Genomic DNA, 23,037 nt, shown 5'->3' with positions numbered 1-23,037 from the left:
CAAGTGCAATGTTAGACCTGGCTGCTAAGGGCTCTGTCTCTGAACTGTTTTTCGCTGGCTTAGAAAAGGAAGCGGTTAGCTCAGACGTGGATGCTTATGTTGCACGTGTCCACATATAAGTAGATGAACTTTTTCCCCTCTAGTCTACTTTTATGTATGTTTGCCGAGTGTTCAGATGTCAAATTCTTCTGATAGCTGTTAGGGACATCTGGAGCACAATTTCAGCAATTAAAAGTAGAAGAAAAACTATGATGCTTAATGAAGAAAAACTACATATCAGACCACCAGAAACATGAATAAAGTTGAACTACTTCCATAATAATTTACCAAAGAAACACCCTTCTCTAGAGAAGTCACGTTCAGACCTGTTTAAAATGCACTTGGCATGTCAGCTGAGATGATTTGAGAGGCTGTATCTTCTTCCCTAGAGCTGAGATACGAGTTCAGAGGGGCAGCTCTCACTGACTTTATGAGTGCAATTCAGTTTCAGATTTAAACTGAATTTAAACAGTTTGAACTTTAACGATTAAATTTAGCTACTTATGTAGAGGTGTATATAGACTCTCTGGGTATCTTAGCTCTGCTGTAGCCAGTGGGGAGCTAGTCAGTGCAGTCAGCAGAGCCTAGAGAGATTTAGGTAACCAGTGACTAGGGCTGTTGGTATAGATGTCTGAACACAGGTTTCTTGTGTCATTTAAGGATACCCTAAGGTATCCTATCTATCTGTCCCCATCTGTTGTTCCAAAAGGAGAAGTTTTGCCTGTAGGTCTTGTCTTGTGCCACATATGCCAACTATGCATTGGTTGGTGTCTTGCATGTCCTTCCATGACGCTGGGTGCCTTTGAAGGGCACCTAAGGTGTCTTAATATCGAATTGCGTACACTTCCACCTACCTGCCAGACTTTTTTAGGTAGCTTCTCTCATAAGTGTTGTCTTTTCTCTGAAAAATTTAAATTGCTCCCCAAGAATGCTCCCTCTGAATTATCCACAGTCCTCGTACAAGCTGCAGGGAAGTGCACAAAAGCTTCTTTCCAGAGACCATCAGGTCTCAGCACCTCTCCTGAGACCAACACAGCTAAGCAGGACTGTCCTAATAACACAGCTGAAGTCCTTAGGGACCATCCACTGTTAAAAAAACTGAAAGGCTTAGTGGAAGTGTCTATGCAATGAAATATAACAGACCTTGGTGCCATTTCTGACTTTGCTACAGACCTACTGGTTAGTGTCGGTCCAGTTACTTTATTGCTTTGCGTCTTCATTTGCCTGTAAATTAAACTGCGATGTTATTATTTCTAAAGGCTTTGAGATTTTTGAATGGCAGTGATGTACAAGAGCTGAGCAAAATTGTTTAATATTTAAAGTAATGAATAAAGATTTTGATTCAAATTGCTGCTGGATCTTTTGAGCTCCTGAAAAAAAAGTGCTGGGGAAGTGAAAGAAAATTATGCTACAAAGGTTTTAGGAAAAATAATTAGAAAATCATCAAATAAGCAGAAAAGCAGAGGCAGTCATATTACTCCAAGTAAATAATTAATGCAGTTAAGTAAAAAAATTTAGCTCATCATTTAGCTCAAAATTTTGACTGTCTGATGAAGAAATAATATCTAATTTTATTTATTAAAATATCGATAGGAATGGGTTGCAGAAGTGACATTCCAGTGTTAACTTCTTGTGACAACAGTTATGAATGTGCAGAACACTGCTTGGATTTTCACAAATTTGGATCAACAAGACCAGGTTTTAATTTTGTCTGACAAGCTTATAGTGTGGAGATGATACTTGATCTTTTGGTAACTAATTATGAGTCTGTAGTGATTTAACCCCAGCCGGTAACCACACAGTACCACACAGCTGTTCACTCACTTCCCCCCCCAGGGTGGGATGGGGGAAAGAATCAGAAAAAAATCTTGTGGGTTGAAATAAAAACAGTTTAAAAGGACAACAAAAGAAAAGGAAACAACAATGATAATAATAATAACAACAACAATAACAATAGCACTAACAATAATAATGATAATGATGATAAAGGAATATACAGAAACAAGTGATGCACAATGCAACACGTGCTCACCGCCCGGTGACCAATAGCCCGTCCCCGAGCAGCCATTCCTGCCCCCCGGCCAACTCCAGTTTATGTACTGGGCATGACGTTATCTGGTAAGGAACATCCCTTTGGCCAGTTTGGGTCAGCCCCCCCCAGCTTCCCGCGCACCTCCCCGCTGCAGAGTGTGGGGAGCTGAACAGTCCTTGGCTGAGTATAAGCACCGGAGCTACTGAGCCACAACCAAAACCATCATTGTGGCATCAGCATTATTCTCCTACGAAAGCCAAACCGCAGCACTGTAGCAGCTACTAGGAAGAAAATTAACTCTGTCCCAGCCGAAACCAGGACAGAGTCCTTCCTGATTAAGGGGGTCCCAAAAAGGATGGGGTAGTATTTAATTAAATGCGATTAAATAATTATCATGAATCTGAGATTTCTCATAATAAAATGCAATGAATAAAAGAGTCAAGATACACTAGCAAAATGTTTCAAATTCTTTTTTTGACATTAGGACCTCCAGCACACTCAAAGTAACTAGTCAGTTTTGAAAACCTGATTCTTCTCCATTACTTCAGAGTAATTCTACCTATATTAATGGAATGAGATGATACTTCATTCTCACCAGATGAGGTATGGGACCAGTTCTTTATACACAAAACATTTCTTTCCCACTTTCTTCACTCCCATAATTTCATCTGCCAAACATAAGAAGATCCTCATAGAAAAGCTGTTGATGTATCCACTGGATGAGAGCAGGCAGTAAGGTGGATTGAAAAAAAGGGGACAATACTGGGTCCAGTCCTGATAAACTTATTTGTTAATGATATAGATGTTGGAACAGAATATACTTTCAGCAAATTTGCAGAGGACTCTAAACTGGGAGGAGTTGCTGATATGCCAGAGGGTCATGCTACTATCCACAGGCTGGAGACATGGACTGACAGGAACCTCAATAAGTTCAACAAGGAGAAGTACAAAGTCATGCACCTGGAAAGGAGCAATGTCATTCACTAATATATGTTGGAGCCCACTCAGCTGGAAAGCAGCTCAGCAGAAAATGTCCTGGAGGTCCTGGTGGACACCAAGTTGAACATGAGCCAGAAATGTGCCGTTGTGGCAAAGGCAGATGCATTAGGCAAAGTATTGCCAGCCGGTCAAGGGAGGTGATCGTTCCCCTTTATGCAGCACTGGTAAGGCCACACCTGGAGTGTTGTGTCCAGTCTGGGCTCCTCAATACAAAAGAGACATGGACATACTGGAGAGAGTCCAATGAAGAGCCACAAAGGTGAAGAAGGGACTGGAACATCTCTCCTATGAGGAAAGATTGAGAGCTGGGACTGTTTGGCCTGGAGAAGAGAAGGTTCAGGGGGGATCTCATCAATGTTTAGAAACACCTGAAGGGAGGGTGCAAAAAGGATGGAGTCGGGCTCTTTTCAGTGGTGCAGTGACAGGACCAGAGGCAATGGGCACAAACTGAAACACAGGAGGTGCCATCTGAACATCAGAAAACTCTTCTTTACTGTGAGGGTGGCCAAGCACTAGATCAGGATGCCCAGAGAGGTGGTGGAGTCTCCATCCTTGAAGATATTCAGAACCTATCTGGACATGGTCTAGGCAACTGTATCTAGGTGTCTGTACTAGAGCAGGGGGGGTAGACCAGATGACTTCCACAGTTCCTTTCTAACCTCAGGCAGTCTTTGATTCTGGGGTAGTAACCAAATTAGGTAAAAATTTTACAGACAAAGTGAAACATCAAAGATAAAATGGCATTGTTCCATTAATGTAGATTTTAAAAAAACAATGGGTAAGATCCTGCCTTCATAATGTCTATTTCACGAAATAAGTGATACTACAGTTGTTTTAATGAACTACGGTTTGCCTCTGTGGTTGTATTTCAGGTAAATATGTTCAGAGAGAAATATTTCATTGTATTGTGGTTGAGAACTTTTCGGGCTTATTTTTAACCTCTCGTCTGAATATGAAAACTCAGAGAGAATGTGTGACAACCATAGAACCTCTTTGTAAGGAAGTCATATTTGTATGAAAGAGTCTACCTGAGCTTCATAGCTTTGCTGCGAATTAAGATGGCTACAGGTCGTGACACAATAGATAAGTAGATCGGGCTGTGTCACTCAAAAGAAAAGATTGTTGCCCAAGAACAACAGACTGAGAAAATGTTGCTTCTTTATTCATGCCATGAGTTACATTTATGAGTGATATACAGAGCTAATAGGAGACTAATATAGAAAAGGTAAAGAATTGTTGCTTTCAAATCCATTTCCTGGCCTAAATAATACTTAATAATGCTTAATAACACTAAGAAATGGTAGGCATGCTTTCTTAAGTGGGAGGGGTAGCAGGTTTTTATAATGTGACAAAGATCATGAATAGCAGGCTGGAGACAAACTGATTTGAAATGTAAACAGACCTAAAATATGACCCATGGTAAAATATGGAATTATGGTCCACAGGCAAAAGAATACTGGTGGTGGAGATTTTGCCCTATTTTCAACAAAGTGTTTCAGCACACACATAGTTTTAAACATATAAAGAATCCTACTGAAATCAGTGAATATTCCTCAGTATTGAAAATCATACACATGTTTAAGTGTTTTGGATGAAAGAGCATTTCCAGACTATGGATAGATAAAGCTCAGCTGCAAAGTGGAAGTCACTTGGACAGGATATGGAAAAAATAACTAATGGATTTATTGTGGCACAGAATATACTGGAATATCTGAATAAAGAAGGCAAGTTTCATGACTGCTACAGAATTTGAGGCTGCTTATGAAATTCTAAAATAGAGTGCATTTGAAATGCAGTAATTTTCTTTTTTTAATTGAATACCAGGAAGTGAGCTTTGCTGAAAATGAGCCAGCTATTGGCATGCTTCTTCAGCAAGCTATGACAGCTTTTCAACTTTATTTTCTTTTACAGCACAACATATAAAAAGAGAGCAGATACAGGTATTCACCTCCAGTACTTGCCAGAGAAGTGAGTAAGGTAAGTGTGTGCTTTTGAGCAGGGGGAAAAAATATGAGCATGTGGGACTGGTGTAGATCACAGTCAGTCTCAAGGTCATACCTATACGAGAAAATTAAAATGCTTCAGGGCACAATCCTGAGCAATGGAGTGTGATGGTCTGTACCGTTGAATTGTTGAAATGGTCCCTGCTTTTAGCATGGGCCAAAAAGTCCCCTCCAAAATTAATCCTAGATACAGATTGGGAACTGGACTGATTTAGATCTCAGTCTAAATAGGCAGCTTGGAGATGACCACCTGACTGTGGAAGTAAGAAAATTTACTAGTCTTGTGGTATTTAATGTGTGCCCATTGTCATTGGAAACAGAGTAGGGGACAGGCTCTGCTTGGTTTATCATGGCTTGAGTAAGAATGAAGGAATGCGACTGACATAAAATGAAATGAACCCCTGATCTGTTGAGCATGGCCAATCTCACTGAATTCTAGGAGAGGGATCCAACTCACTTAAATTCGATAGTTTGAGGGCTACACACCTAAGGCTTGGTTATGTTGGTCACATGGCTTCTAGTACTATTTGAAATGCCCTACTTCAGCTGCTGGTCTAGAAGGACTCGGGTGTGCCATAGATCCCGTTACAGGTGTGTGGACATTTCATTTCTGTAGCCAGTGAAAACAGGCACCTCCAAAAGGCAGTTCATCCCCTCCTCATGCACATAGGGTGACTTGCCTTCTGAAAAGAAAAGCCCCTAAAGTTTTGATTGCCAAAGGCTGAATGGATTAATAGGCACCAATACTTGGTGCCTACATACAAGTGTCTGTAGCTGTGCTAGAGACTTGTCTCAACTGCCCACACTAGTAGTGAGGGCAAGAGCAAAGTCTCCAGATGGGCTTCAGTCTCCTGTGTGTCTTTTCACATACCTGGAAGACCTGTGGGTATGTCTTGGACACCCATACATATCTCAAATGGTGATAGACAGCTATGTTTAAGCAATGGAGCTGAGATCTGTACTGATGATAAAAGTTGCTTAGACACTTCACATGGCAGTAGACACCTGTCTATAGAAACTGCCATGGAATTGTCAGTCTTGACTCCCACCCTAGTTATCCTATGCTTTTTCTTTCATCTATAAATTCTCCAAAATGAGCATCTGCCTTGAGCTTTCTAGTGAAAGTAGGAGTGTTTGGACTTAGTCGCATTATTTCCATAAATTCTCAAGGAGATTCCCTAAGTCTCTATGTTAAAATACTCATATCAGCTAATCGATTTTCAGGATTTTGGTAGGGGATGTTTCTAAAGCAGTGGTTTATTTTAGGATACCTGTGATATTCAGGAGCAGACTTTCAGTTGCTGCAAATCTCTAGAAATCTTGAACTGGCAGGAGTTATGTAGTTTTCCAGCTGCTTGTCATCTCTGGGGACTAGAAATTTTGAAGATACATGGCAGTGTTTCTAAGGAACCTTTCAGGTTATCCTTGATTTCAGGTACTTGGACCAATCACCTGCCTTTTATCATGGTTATCTGGTCCTGCTTCTTATAATACCTATTTTCAGTTGTTCATTTGAAATAAGATGAAATTTTCTATGCTGATTCCTGCTTTAGACTTACAGCATTACATCCTGTAAATAAAACTAGGTCATGCAGCTTGTCAATATTTTAAGCATGTTAAGACACTAAGGGATTAAAGTATTAAATAAATGCCTTACAAACACGAACACAATGAATTTTAATAAACTTACACTAAAATATAATTTGCTTAAAAATGCATTTCTTAACCAATAAAATACATGTAGCTTTCAAGAGAAACAATTTTCTTTTTTTTCCTAAAAAATAACTGTATCTCAAGTCAATTATTCACATTCTTCACTCCTGCAAACAACAGGATGAGGCCTGGAAATACTTTAGTATTAAACAGAAATATTTTAGTACACTTAGGTCATCAATGGAGAGGCACGAATATTGCTGAGATATCAAAGACAATTTTGTTCTCTTCAGGACATGTTGAGAGAGTAGGTGACTGACCATAGACACACTTCTCCAGGAAGGACCACAGCCATCTGGTCTTCTCTCTGCTCCCTTCCACCCATAAACATGTATTTTTACCAGAAACTCATTAAATAATCTTTTTTGATAGAACTATAGTTTTGCTGCAAGAGAACAGCATTGGTTCTGTTTTGTCCCAGACTGACTGAGACTTCCAAATTAGCAGTGTGGTCACCTGCATGATCTCAGACCCAAACTCTCTTTACAGTCAGTGAAAGGTACTTTTAGAGGATGGCTCAGGCTACTTCAAATATGAGTTGCTTTCTCTTGTGTGTCCATTGACAGAGAGCTGAGGACAACCGCTTCTCTATGAGATGTCTCATTTCAATGCCTAAAGTGAGGTGGGATGAAACCAGGCTGATAAAGCCATCACATTTTCTGGTAATGTGATCCAATGCCTAATCACTATGCATGTTGGGAAATGGCATCTGATTTCAAGGTGAAATTTCTTTAGCTTCACCTCTTAGTCCTTTGATCTTTCTTTGTTTTTTTTTTTTTTTTCCCAGCACAAATGCAGAACTTTCCCTTTACCAGCTATGTATTTTCTCCAGGTATGTCTACACCAAATGATCAAGCCACATCCTAAATCCATCAATAAACTAAAGAAGTTCAATGTTCTGGTGTGATTAGAGCCTCACATTCTCTGAAGCTCATGAGCATTTTCTTCAGAACTGGAAAATAGCTTTGGATTAATTTGCAAAGTAATTTGGAGATCTATCAGATGATGGCACCCATCCTGCTCTAGCAGAACACAAGAGGACAATCACTGATTTCAAGTAGAGCAAATATAGACTGTGATGTTTAAACACTTTCAAGATGAAAAATGCTGCTGTGAAGCTGAGCATTTATTTACACTTTGGAACATTTACCATAGGAATAGTTCATGGTCTGTCCAGAGCCAATATCCTGTCTCCAACAATTTTCATAGTGAATTCTGAAATAAGCGAGTTTGGTGATAATTATGCTTTATATTCATCTTAACTCTTACAGCTGAGGTACTGAAGCATGATCTTTTATACCCCAAACTTTTGCATCACAACAGGTGATTCCTGTCACCTTCAGCCTCACCAACCTATGGCTGGACAGAGCTGACTTGAGCTGTTTGGTGGTTAGACTGATGGCTCGATCAAGAAAGCCCTGTTTTCTTTTCTTTTATAAACTCCAGGACTATTCATTACCTTATCCAAATTTTAAACAGTGTCCTTGAGGAAAACTACTAAATACCAGATGACAACATCTTATTCGTCTTATCCCTTGTCTGCACACACGCTACCTGTTATTGCACCTAAGGTGGTATGTTTAGTCTGTTTCTAAATGTGGTTGAACCCATGATCAGTCCCTCCTGTTTCCATGTTATATAAAATATTACCCTTCATTAAGGGTGAGGATCATCCCAGCTAGGTTTAGCTGCCTAAAAGCAGAAATCTATTCTAGACAAGGCAAATAAGCTTTTAAAAAACTGTGAGAGATGGGCATCTCCAGGTGATATGTCCCATGTTGAGCTAGACAGCCAGAACCTCTGTCCAAAAATACCTCATAAGTTGTCTCCTTTTCCTTATCACTTATCCACAATTTACACTTTTTGCTCTCTAGAAGTTCAATGCTGACCTGCGTGTATTAGCACTGTTACTGTTCAAAGCCATATGCTACAACAATTCCCAACCTGACTGGATTTGTTATTGATTAAAAGCATCCTACTCATGCATGGTAATGCTAAATGCCTTGGGATTTATGGTGAGATGAGACTCCATGCAGCATAGGAGAGGCTAGTAAACTCCAAAGTGATTTCTGCACACATACAAGAGGAACATATCCTGGACAATGCGTTTCTATTATTTTCAGACACTGAGATAGAAAGACATTGCTTGTATAGGCAGTGTTGACTCTGAGGAATTTGAGGCAAATTCAAGAAGAGATGTTAGAATTAAATGTGCAGTGCTCAGAGGCAACAGGATTGATTTAAGGTTTAGGCAGGAAGTAAAAGCCTTAAAATGAAAGGGTTATGAATTCTGTTTTTGTGAATAGCAAGACATCAAGCCAAGTGAGACAGAAATGTTTCTCTGCATTTCTTAAGATGACTTTGCAGAATTGCTAATCCAATAAATACATAACCCAGTATGTATTTGGAACTGATGTTCCAGGTCCTTATCTGCCGATCTAGGAAAGCAAATACCTTTCCTTGTATTTCTGCAATAGAATGAATGTGTACCAATTTCAGACCAGAATTATGCAATCCATGCTGCTAAGACTTACATTAAGAAATTAAGAAGTAAGTAGAGACATTGCTGACCAGAAAGCTCCCAAATACGGTAGCTATTTTGATGCCATATCTATCAATTACATCTAATAATAACAATTCAGCGCAATCTTGTGTCCATGGCAGGCTCCAACATGAGATAAGGTGATAGTGCTGTTTATTTTCATATAAATTAGATTTTGGTTTCTGATTTAGCAGTGAAGAAAATATTATTGAGGAAGGCTGAATTGAAGATACGAAGATAGTAATCTACTGTTGAACTCAAGGTCTTATGCACTGAACTCTGTGAGAGAAAAAGTTTCCTTCACCATAACTTACCCATGACCCTTAAACATGCACTGAAGCACTTTTGTTGTAGAAGCATCTCCGTAGACCTGTCAACTGACAAATATAAGCCAGGATAAAATTTTCTTCTAAATAACCATTCTTTCGTGGTGACATAGAAATGGATCATATTGTCCAGTTGTTATCTCAAATAACACCTAGCCAAGATTAATTTATATGTATTAAGGTTTAATTACGGGCTTAGCTAGGGAGGAGGAATGTGCAGGATTTGCAGAGAAAACTCTCGGACACATGGATGCACTTAAAGTTTTATGAATGCAGGAAGGCACCTTTGAAGCATCCAGAGGGGAATTTCATCTGCCTGAATCAGGGGCTTTAACTTAGTCAGACAGATGATTGCTATGGAGGTGTCGAAGTCAGACAAGGTTTATATCATCTCATTTGCTGTGTCATTTCTCAATGAGTTGTGGCTTTTTGAAGTTCAGACAGTTTCATACTCTCTCTACTGCACCGCGCCATGCCCGCCCTGTCCCTGCTCATGACTTTTAGCACTTCTCTGGTGCAGCGGATAAGTACAAAATCCATGCTTCTTGACAGATTTCACTGAGGTCAAATAACTTGGCACACATGTAATAGACTTGGAAAGTGGAAGTGAAAATTAGTATATCATCAGTATTTGTGCTCATATTTTAACCTAGTTGTTTGATTTATTTATTAAGTCAGCCTACTGCAGAATTTTCAGTTTGTACAAGTATTAACACATAGATAGTATTTTAAATCTCAGTCCTATAACACCTCATTTTCTTGAAACTCACACTTCTTTGGAGAAGATATATTAACATCTTAAAAAATGCATTCAATGAGGGAAGATGAAACATTTTCATTGCTCATACAGGTGTTGCTCTTAATTTAACTTGTCTCTCACCTTTCCTGAGAAATCTCACCTGTTCCTGCTGATCTATTCCAGCAAAACTGTCAACAAATGCCACTCGACTGCTAAATGGAAACAGTGCACATGGTGAAAAAAGATAAAGTGAGTGGGAGATTCCAACCCCAGTCGCCCAGGAGTTCCTTCATTTTGATTTTAGCTTTGCTCCATGGTGGCTGGGCTCATAACCTGGCTCCTGGCATCTATTTTTGACTGCACATCACAAGGTCATATACTGAATGGTCTTAGAAGCAATACCACAGCATCTCTTCCAAGCACTTATTCTTGAGTGGAATTAATCCTTCTGAAATCAAAAAGGTGAACTAACTTAAAGGTTTAAAAGATTAAAACATGTATTCTGACAAATTATAGGTTTGATTTGTCATTATTTGGTGTAGATGTTAATTTTTTTCTTTGGAAAGCTGAATCAGATCTGTGAATTGGTATTGTGATATTTGGGTTTGTTAGCAACAAAGCCAATAAAAATATAAGGAGTGAATGGAGGTTTTTATGTGAAAAAATCAATAAATTAAAAAAAGTTAGAAAGATATGAGGTCTGATGAGAACATTTTGTTTAATTTGCAGCAAAAGTTTCATTTGCACTTAACTTTGGATTTTATTGGTTTGGAAACATCTGAAAAAATTCAAATAAATATAAAATAGAAATGTTTCATATTAGAATCATATTAAATGTTTGACTTTCTCAGACGACACCCTTTCACACTAAGTGATTCAGAGAAACCAGTGAGGTTTCTTGAGTCTTTATCAGACACCAGAGAATCCCAGTGGTGGTGGCACTTCTTGTGTCTCTCGGCTCACGGGACGGGCTGTGCAGTCTGGGCAGCAGCGCAGAACCCACACTACAACCACGCTGTGCTGGGGCTCACCCTGCTCCTGGGGCTGAATGCTCACCGCAGACCTCAGCGGGGCGAGGGAAGCGGGCAGGGTGTTATGCTGGACTCAAGGCAGAACTCAAGGCCTGCGAGCCCACCTTGGTGTGGACAGCTGGATGTGACCAAAATGGGGGCCCAGTGGAGTGGCATCATGAGCATTTTCCCAATCTATGTCAGCAGCCAATTTTTGTGATTTTTGAATATAAGGATCCCGCAAACAGGCTCAAAGCAATGCCTTGGGATGCCACATTTCAAGGGCTGATTTAGAGCATTGGACCTGCTCTTCTCCTGTGGCTGTTGAGAGCACTGGGATGCGTGGACAGTCACCAGCTGTGTATCTTGCCCAGCCACGTCCTTCTGAACTGCCTGCAGGACCATTCGGGATTGTGGCCAGCCTAGTACTGGTCTTACTGCCCAAAGAAATCCAGATGTCTCCTCCTTCCAAAGCACTTGTTTTGTTGCTCTGCAGACACTCTCCTGGGGCCTTTGGTCAGGCACTGAAGCAGGGGATGGGGAGGAGGCTACAGCTGGAGACTGCCAGGCTGGGAGAAGGTTACACTTGTACCTGCAAGTGTGAATGAAGCCTGTAACATCTAACGGTTCTTTGCAGACCAACGAGGAGCTTATTTGTGCACTACTTCCACTCAAATGCATTCTCCTCTTGACTACAACTCACCGTATTTGACTATTACTTACCATATTTATTAAATTCATCAGGCAAAAGCTAAAAGTGTCCCACAGGACACCTTTCAGAACCTACAATTTCTGTTATGGGAGAATTTATAGCTCAATAACACAGTGCTTTAAAAATTGACTACTAAGAGAACCACACAGGTACCAGTTAATATATATTTGTAACGTCCTTCATGAATCTGTGCACAGCAATCACAAACAAGGGAGTTCATTTAGAATGTATGGTTTATATGCATAATATCTCGGAATTAACAGAGAACCAGCAGACAGGTGGAATATATGTGATGTGTCTCATGTTAAACACCGTTTCTGGCAGACGTCTGTGTTAAAAGTACCTTGTAATAATCTTTCTGTGCTGGGATATTTCTTAGCAATTCTTTGTTCCAAAATCCTACAGCAATACTGGAAATAAGGACTCTCTGCTAACATTAAATCAATGTGTTGCTTAATGACTCTTATTAACATCTCCATCACGAAGTAGTAGACCTGTAGTTTATCCCATAATTGCTATATGTAGGTATTTTCTATATCAAGTATTGTATATACACCCATTAGCCTAGAAACATTCCCTGCTTCCAAAAGTAGCACTACAGATCTTAAATGCAAACTCTGCATAAAACCTACCAGCCCAAATCCAGTCAAATAACAGAGATCAAAAGTCATTTTCATTCAGACAAGCTTTGAATTGCCATTTTAGAGAGGAGAAAAGACTTGTGTAATTTTTATTTATATCAGGCTGTATCCTTTGATCCGACATCTCCCTCACATCTGCTCCAATACGTGCTGCCACATGAAAGTTGAGAGCACTTTACCCACTGACACCTGAGCAGAGTTTGGCCTCTGGATCGTTATTGCTTTTCAGCAGCCCAGATGGTGACCTCCGGGGCCATCCTGCGTGCCCTGCAAACCTACAGCTCCCGCTGCTCCTCCAGACAACATCTGCTAATGGACAGTGGGAAAGGATCCTGCATTTATTTTGGGCAAGGAAAATTGCTGGAGAGACTTTTTTTTCTTGAAGTGAGGTGGTTTATGTGCCCTTTGGAAGCTGTCCACTGAAGTGCTGATGTCAATGCTGGATTGCAGAGAGGAGAATCATATTAGACTTTTCTTCAGGCACAGAGTGAATTGACAAAAATATGAGTTATCTGTTAATATTGTTGTTATTGCTGCCTGGCCTAATGAATATGACTCTTATCTCCGATGCTGGCCAAAATATTAAATCAAGGGAACTATGTTTTACCCCTTTGGACAATAAAAGTTGTTGCTAATTTTTTTTTTTACTCACTTGATTCTTTTGTATCACTGTTTTTTGTTTGTTTGGTTGTTTTTTTATCTTTGTGGTGATATTTCTGAAGCATTTAATTGACTCTGGAAAAATTAGCTGTTTGAAATTAGTGTATTTCATTTTTTGTAGTGAAAATCATGTTGTGACTCCAACTTCAAAATGAATTGGCAAAAGCTAGAAGTTTCTCTGTTTAAGTTATAATTGTTCTTAATGGCTATTTGCAAAAAGAGTAAAAATGTATTAAATATATTTTAGTAGAGTTATTTCATGATTTTATTTTAAAAATGCATCATCATTAGAAATACTTGCATTTTTTATTTCTTTCCTGCTGTAGAATGAGATGCAGAGTTTTTAATTTTCTTACAGGACAGCCACTCTTTTGGGAGTACATAATTGTTTTTAAAAGATTGCAAAATTTTCCGTTGCTAGTGTTTAAAAAAAGGATCAGAGAATGAAAGCGCTTCTTTAAAGATATTTTCTTAATTTTTCTAAGCCTGACATTTATTCCATTTTTCAGTTCAATATAGAAACTGAGTTTGTTTTCAACCAATTTTTCTATATTAGATCTATGGCTGTACATTCTAAAATTGATCTTATTTCTTCCTTCTGGTTTACTGTGATTTTTTTGTATTGCTGTCAACGGAGAGCTGCCTACTGAGACCACAACCCTATGTTGCTAGATGCTGTATGAACACTTAAAGTAAGGCAACCATCAAAGCATGAGGAACACCGTGTTTGCACCATGCAAACAAAGCATGAGAAAAAAGAAATCCAATCCTTGTGTTATGGCTCAGGTACTGGTGCACATTGGAGACTAATGGCAAAGTTCATATTGGAGTGGCGGGAAGATGGATACGTCCCTAGTTGTATATCCACGTATTTACAGTGGCCAACTAGTTCCAGTGTGTTTGGGAAGCCTCCTGCTGTGACCATCCCCTGAACCACAGTGCAGGAGTTTATCCAGGGCACACAACTGTAGATTTTGGGTACAGAAAATACTACAGTGAAATAGTGCAGAAGCACGCTTCCTGACACAGCTTACTGCATCAGAGGGCGTTAATTGTTCATCCCTTGTCTGCCTGCACTCATGGTTGTTGACCTGGGACATTCGGCCTCCTTCAAGGCTTCACCAAATCAGCCTGTCTTTGCTTCCTCATCATCTGCTCTCCCACATAAACACATTATGACTTCAGCCCCAGTTTAAACCAGGATTTCAGACTCTTCACCCTGAGCAGCCCGGATGTACATGCAGACCTGCGGCAGGCTTACCTGGTGTTCGGGTGTTTAGGAATTGGGTAACACTATCAGAAGAGACCACATAATTCACTGTCATCTTCCTGCTCTCGCTGGACTTCACTCACTCTCTCCTGACCTCTTGCTCCTGGTTTCATCCCACTAGGATGGAACACGTTTCTCTGTGCAGGGGAAGGAGGTGGTGGGAAGAACATGAGTATCCTTCCCTGGTGAGGTCCCAAGGGTCCCCTCCTGCAGAAATAGGTGAGTAGGGCTGCTTTTATGGCTGCAAGGCTCCCAGGGCTTGCACTGAAGGCCACATTAGCTCTGGGTAGGCAGATATATCCTGGCCCTATAGCTTTTGTACCAAGATGATTTCTCTGCTTGCCTGTGCTACTACCATAGTCTGAAGCATGGCAGTGAATAATATTCTCTGTGATAAGCATTTGCATCCTCACATATATCAAGTATTTCACTTGCATTGGAGTGTATTAAAACTTATTACTACTACTTCAAATTATTACATTCGTGTGCTACATGATATTTGTAACACATTAGGATCTCTTAAATTCTCAGAAAGCATCATTATTTTTCTGTCTCTCCTCCCCAGACCCTTTAACTGTTCCAAGAAAGGGTGCTCATGGACTGATGCTTCTCTCTGGCGCAGTATTTTTACAAAGGAAAGCTGGGTGACTAGTGCAAGCAACTGCACTCCATACACTTGCTGAGAAGTTAAGAGCAAGACTAGTGTTTTTCTGGAGGGGTTCTTTTCTCAATACTGATGTGACGGCTCTGCCAAGTAGAAACCATAAGCATTCACCTTACCCATCTCTGAGGTGAGGTCAGGTGCAGCTGTCAACACTACAACCATGCCAACTTCTTTCAATGTAAGGAAAGGGCACTACCTGCTTGGTTAGGCCAGATAAAGTGCTGGGGAGTAAAGCTGCCATGGCTGAGAAAGCTATTAACGCTCTGAGAGCAGGGACAAGTGGCAGCAGCTATTATTGGGATATGCTATATGTGAGATCAGGCAGTATATAGTTACCTGCACTTGCAGTGATGAAGTCCCTAGCACAGCTTTTGAAGAACCAGCTCAAGGAGAGGTAGCAATCCAGCTGTGGCATCCTGGAGCTCAGCATCCTGGAGCTCAGTGAGGCTGATTTACCCTTGTTCTCAGCAAGCTAAAGTAAACCCAGTCAAGCTCTGTAGGGCTAAACTTCTTTTTGTGCTTTCAGTATTTCTAATTTATTTTGCAGCCTTTACTATAGACACGCCTCAAGTTGCATGATTTAATTTGCTTGTGATATCCACCAGGGACATGAAACTCACCTGTGCTTATCAAATCAGTGCATTTACTGCCTTTGCGTGTGAGAGAGTTTATACAAAGATGTCTTTGTTTCCTCTTGGGCAGAATGTCTGACTTGCTGTTTTTCTTGCTTTCTTCATGATTATCCTGCTTTGAGACTGAATATTTCAGTAATGCCCGCAGCAATTCCTGTAGGTTACCTAACATTTCTTCTTGAATTTGAAAGTTTGAACTCATGTGGCATTTGTATGGGATAGTTGGATATTTCTACATGGAGTTTACAGCTTTGATAGTATCTGGGTTTCCTGCTTTTTAATCCCTTTGGGTGTATGAATGCAAGATTTGGTGAGCAGGAGGGAAAGGAGGTAATTGATCACCTTGTATGTATGCTGCCTGTCCCCTTGTTATGAGTACTTATGTAGTACTGCAGAGAGCAGAAGGGAGATTGAACCATGTGGCATTTTTGGAAGTGAAGGGTTTTATTTTACTTGATGGTGTTTCCATTCCTTGAGACCTTAATATTGTCATGATCCTGCAAGAAGATTGTAACCTGTTTAATGGGGTTAGGATTTAACTTGCAGGCCAGGCAGTTCTGATGATTGTGTAAATGATAAATTTGTAATGATGGCTGGAGGCATTGCTGGAGTGTACTCTCTGGAGCTTCTAAAAGCAACTGTCTTGCAAAAAGCTTTCTCAGCCATGCTTAGACAGGCACACAGGTCTGCAAGCTGGTTCTGAAACACTGATAGGTACTGAAAAGCATGGAAGATGAAGTAAGACTGGATGTGACACCTCTTTTGCCCATTCTTGCTGTGGAAACCTGGCCTTGGAGGTGGAGAGACACTTCATAGAATCATAGAATCATAGTTTGGGTTAGAAGGGACATTTAAAGGCCATCTAGCCCAACCTCCCTGCAATGAGCAGGGACACCTTCAACTAGATCAGGCTGCTCAGAGCCCTCTCCAACCTGACCTGGAATGTTTCCAGAGATGGGGCATCTTCTGCCTCTCTAGACAACCTGTGCCAGGATTTCATCACCCTCATTGTCAAAAATTGCTTCCTTCTATCTAATTTAAATCTACTCTCTTTTAGATTAAAACCATTACCCCTTGTCCTATTGCTACAGGCCCTGCTCGAAAGTCTGTCCCCATCTTTCTTATAGGCCTCCTTACAGTACTTAAAGGTACTGGAAGGCTGCAATGAGGTCTCCCAGGAGCTTTCTCTTCTCCAGGTTGAACAACCCCAACTCTGTCACCCTGTCCTTATGGGAGAGGTGCTCTAGCCCTCGGATCATTTTGGTGGCCTCCCCTGGACCCGCTCCAACAGGTCCATGTCTCTCCTGTGTTGAGGGTTCCAGAGCTGGAAGCAGGACTCCAGGTGGGGTCTCACCAGAACGCAGTAGAGAGGCAGAATCTCCTCCCTTGACCTGCTGGCCACACTGTTTTGGATGCAGCCCAGGATATGGCTGGCTTTCTGGGCTGCAACACTTATGTTGCTGCAAATTGTAATTAGCTGTCTACCAGGCAAATTATGCAAATGAGTTCAATAATTGCATCTAGAAGGCACTATAATTTCATACTGCTGTTACTAACTCCTGCACTTCTATAATTTTAGCAGTTTGGTGCTCTGGGATTTTAGTTTTAGGAATAGTATTCTACCCTTTACTAATTTTTCTAGGCTTTTGTTTTATCTGGGGATCCCAACTCTCCAGCTTGTTTTGAACCTCTGGTTTCTGTGAAATGTATATGGGGATTGGTGCTCTTGAGATTATTGCTGCAGGATAACTTGCTCCTGACATTTGGAATGAAATAGCAAAGCAGCTGATTCAGCTCTTAAAAATAGCGTAGAAATTCACTTTTATAACAGGTTATTGCTGATCTAGTGATATCATGGATGTATCATTGACTATCAGAGGAACAGAGCAGAAGGTTGCTCTGCTAAATTAGGCATAAAAAATGCAAAGAGAATGTTTTTTCCCTGCCTGTTTCAGAGCTACATGCTCTGCATACAGGCTTTCCCTGGGTTGGGAGTGACAATGCCTTGGAAAGCTTCAGCCATTCAGCCCCCGGTCAGCAATATTTCATGTACTTGCTTCCAGATGCCTGGGAGAAACTTAATCAAATCACAGAATCACAGAGCCACAGAATCATAGAAACATTAAGGTTGGAAAAGACCTTTAAGATCATCAAGTCCAACCATCAATGCAACATCCCCATGCCCAATAAACCATATCCTGAAGTGCCACGTCTACACATTTTTTGAACACTTCCAGGGATGATGACTCCACCACCTCCCTGGGCAGCCTGTTCTAATGCTTGACCATCCTCTCCTTAGAGAAATTTTTCCTGATATCCGATCTAAACCTCCCCTGGTGCAACTTGAGGCCATTTCCTCTCATCCTATCACTAGTTGGGACAAGAAACCAACACCTGCCTCACCACAACCCCCTTTCAGGTAGTTGTAGAAAGTGATAAGGTCTTCCCTCAACCTCCTCTTCTCCAGACTAAACAACCCCAGCTCCCTCAGCCACTCGTCATGAGACTTGTTCTTCAGACCCCTCACCAGCTTCATTGCCCTTCTCTGGACACGCTCAAGGACCTCAACTTCCTTCTTGCAGTGAGGGGCCCAAAACTGAACACAGGATTCGAGGTGCAGCCTCACCAGTGCCAAGTACAGGGGCACAATCACTTCCCTACTCCTGCTGGCCACACTATTCCTGATACAGGCCAGGATGCTGTTGGCCTTCTTGGCCACCTGGGCACACTGCTGGCTCATGTTCAGCTGGCTGTCAACCGGCTGTTACCTCAAATGAGGCAACATGGTAAAGAAAGAGGCTTTCTGGAGCTTTTTCACTGCTCAGTGAGTGTGATCACGCACAGGTGTGACGTGGCAGCTCTAGCAGAAGAATGCAAGACCCCGCTGCTCTCCAGATCTGCTTTCAGCTCAGGCTCAGGCAGAGCCTCTGGCTGGGGGCTCAGTGGGTTCAAAGTCAGCTTTAAAGCCAGGCGTCTTGCTGAGCTGACCCTGCTGAGCCCTCTCCCACGACTGGCAGAAAAGCTGGAAAGGGAGCTGGTTGTGTCATGATGTCCTGATCTCTGAAATATATACAGCTTAGGAGAGACCAGAGAGGGGCAGAGGGGAGCCTTCGGTCATCAAGGTCTGGATTTTACAAGGTATTTTGATACATCTAGATGTCAGCTGAAGGTCCTGAAACCCTTTAGGGCACATTCTTTTGAAGTTTTGCAGGTGGGATTTTTTTGCATAGTTATAGATATATTTGCCTGACCAAATACCTAGACCCTGCTAATGATGACAGGAGAGAAACTGGTGCTTTTAGAGAAAGATTTGTCTGATTGCAAAATGGGTGGGGTGAAAACCAGATCTTATGATCCAGTGATGATGCTCACTTCTCTCTACTGACTATAAAAAGAGCTTTCATGACTAGATGTCGTTAAGAGACTTCTAATGTAAGTTTCTAAAATTATGGATCCCTCAGTAAGTAGTGAAATAACTTTGGAAATCAGGCTCTTGGTCAGCAGAGGTTGACCTTGGACTTTCTCTGAAGCAAGTGGGGAGTTACTGAGAAAAAGAATGGGCAAATAGGCCAGCATGGATGAATAAATAAAGAAATGTGATTGCCAAAGGACAATTTCTCTGCTTCTACAGTTCTTATCCATAGAAGATCTCAACATACTTTCTGGACCCTAGTGAGTGGGTCCTGACAAGTCCCATCCACAGCTGGTGTTGACCAGGGCTCCCATCTCAGCTGGGGCACTGAGGGATGCAGCAACTGCATTTCCATAACATCCAGGACAGAGGATTATCCCTGAAAGCACCCCCGATGACTTCTGATGAGGTCACATAAAAATGGATGTTTTTAAAGATATGGATGAACTTCAGAGAGAAGGAATTAAAATCAGACACCCTCAACTCCCTCTACCATAGCTTTCTATATGAAAAATGGGGATAGTTTCACTGTTGATAGCCTTTAACATTTTGCTCATGCAGATCGTATATTCTTAAGAATGGGTATTATCTTTTGCTACTTGTCTGTACAATAAGTGTTTAATCTCAGCAGGAGCCTGTGGGTTTTTGAGTAATTCAAATATGTGTGTAATAAATAAATCACATATATAGTATGTGATTTACTTACTTATAAGGAAGCAGCTCATCTGATTCTGTTCTAGAATTTAGAAAGACCATGTACTCTATGCTCTGCCCACCACAATAATGACAATAAAAATTCCTTAAATGTACCATATAAAATGGTTAGATTTATGAGAATATCTGGTTATTTTGGGGCTCAGTTCTCACAGATATTCTGACAATAATTTAAGCCTGTTCTTCCCCCACTCCTGCCAAACCTTAACAAACCTCACTGTGTTGGAGCTGCAAACAATTTCTTAGATATATAGCCCTAAAATAACTATTACAGGCAATATGCTTTTTATTAACTAAAAAAAAAAAAAGTCATAAAGTCAGAGTTTCAGTGTTGCTAGTTTGTAGCCAAAGAGCATATATCTTTAAAGCAGTAGAATATGTAAGGTTAATTTCAAAGACATGGGGTCTCTGCATATGGGTGGTCTCAGGATATGCAAAATGTTCAAAAGTCAACCAAAATAAAAAGTTAAACAAAAAGTCAATCAATTTAAAGGGAGACATATACAAATGTAGATTGAAAAGATTATTTTAGAATGAAGCAATAATTCCTTAAAATGGAATTAAAACTCCGTGCGTTAATAAAGTGCCAGAAAGAGCACTTCACAAGCAACCGAGGCAGCCGTGGGCACCAAGTGAAGAGTTAGCAGAGGGTCAGTGTCATGGGTGATGCTACATTCAGTTACCGTAGGAGCTGGCTGTAGTCCTCCCTCGGTCTTCCCACCATCTCGGGTTTGATCTGCACATTGATGGTGGCACCCTGTCCCCTGGGAGATGCTCTTCTGGGTGGGAGGCCGGGAGCTGCTGCCAGTGAGGAGATGATAGGGAGCAGCCCTGGTCTGGCACCAAAACCTGGCTTAAAGCCTTGCCTGAACTGTCAGCATGTGTGAAGCTTCGCAGCATTTGCTGTCAGAGCTGCACCTTTTATTGGATGGTGTCTGGCTTGGTGGGCACCCAAGAGACTTCACAAGCTGGGATTTACACCTCTGTGCCTGCTGGCAGTACAAATGGGCCATAAACTGGTTGCAAATGAATATCGGAAGTCTTCCCTAAGCAAATGAATATCGGAAGTCTTCCCTAAGCCAGACTACATGTTTTGCTTTCAATGTTCCCCTCTTTGAGGAAAGGGCTGTACTGGGAAAGAAATACTGCAGATGTACCTGCAAGAGGGCAAAGCACAGTTCTATCACTCAGAGAACGGGCTGTAGCATGGGTGAGGTGCAGAAGTGCTCAGTCCTGAGAGGGTGGATGCAATTCTGGATACAATTTTGGTGTCATGACTCTAAATGCATGCAGAAACATTAAAGCAATTGAGTTTGGATGCAGACAGCAAGGCAGGGCTGGGTGTGTTTTTCAGGGCTGCAGCTTTGTGCCATAGGCACTGCTTTCAGTCCCATTTCTCTCACAGTCTTTGCAAACCTTTTTTTTGCTGATGACACAGTCATACACCTCCTCTGCTAGGAATCTGTCTGATGCCACTGGACCTCCTCAGCTCACAGCTTCTCAGTTGAGGCTCTGCAAAACCAGCTTGTATTTAAGCAAAACATACCAGAGCTTAGCACAGCAAGAGCAAAGGTTGGATCTTAGGGAGCTGGAAGGCACACTTAGGAGGTAGCTGGGCTCAGGAGGGATTTGTGGGCTGAAGTACATTTGCAAAATGTGTTGAGAATTGGGTGGATCAGCAGGAGATGTTTGGTAAACAGCTACCACATTGTCTTAACTATAAACCTTGCCCTCTCATCTTCATAACAAACGCACAGCATGTGGCAGGACTCCCTTAATTTTCTTATTTGAGTACCTGTCTCTACTTAGGAGCTATGGAACTCCACAAACTAATGCAAATACATTAAAGAACTAATTAGCTGGAACTACTATGCTTGAAAAAAAACCATAGTTTGCCATATGCACATGGCATCAAATATCCACTATGGTTTCTATTATGGTGATGGTTTTGTATTAGCAGTAGTCGCAGATTGTCAGACAAATAAGAAAGGATTGCAAATGCAACTTTAATTGATGAAATAGTTAATCTGGAATTTAGGATTCTGTTTCTCATTTTCAGTCACACATGGTAAGTTTCCAGCTCTTGAAGTACATTTTGCAGATTTTCCGCTGTGCATAATTTAATACGGTTCTCTAAGCACCTGCCTCACAGCCTTGTCCTCCCCACAATGACTGACAAATTCTGAACCAAAGTGGGAAAGACAAAAAAACTTCTTCTTCTAAAATGGGCTGGATTACCCTCTGGACCAGAAAGGGTTGCTCCTCAGTAACCCCACAAGATGCAAATGGGCTGGCTCACTCTCTGCTTATACCAGTTTTATCCTGCTGGTTTGAACTGCTGAAGAAATTAAAAATGGGACATATTCTCAGTTGGAGTAAACCAATATAATTCCAGTGACTTTAGTGAAACCATGCAGACTTATACTAGTTGTCCCACAGGTATTTTAAGGCTAGAAAAGTTTATTATGTTCATCCAGTCTGACAACACAGGCCATAGACTTTCATCCAGGAATTCCTGTGCCGAATCTAATAGGTTATGGATGAAATAGAGCATAGATTTCAGTAAGACGTGTAAGGCTGGAAGATTAACCAGTATAAATGACTACAGATCCAAGATCTACTGTGGTGTCTATGAGCTGAAATTCCAGAATTGAACCCAGCTTAAGGACTCTTAACTAGGAGAGAGCTCATCACATTTCCCTGTTAACTGCTTCTAATTGCCTCAACTATAAAAAATCATGGAACCATGGAATCATGGAATCATAGAATAGTTTGGGTTAGAAGGGACCTTTAAAAGTCATCTAGCCAAACCCCCTTGCAGTGAGCAGGGACATCTTCAACTGTACCAGGTTGATCAGTGCCCCATCCAACCTGACCTGGAATGTTTCCAGGGATGGGACATCTGCTACCTCAGAAAAAATATGCTTGT

Source organism: Phaethon aethereus (assembly GCF_964289735.1).
Source record: "Phaethon aethereus genome assembly, chromosome: 3".
NCBI classification, from domain to species: Eukaryota; Metazoa; Chordata; class Aves; order Phaethontiformes; family Phaethontidae; genus Phaethon; species Phaethon aethereus.
The sequence above is the reverse complement of the archived record's forward strand: the minus strand, read 5'-3'. Positions refer to the sequence as shown.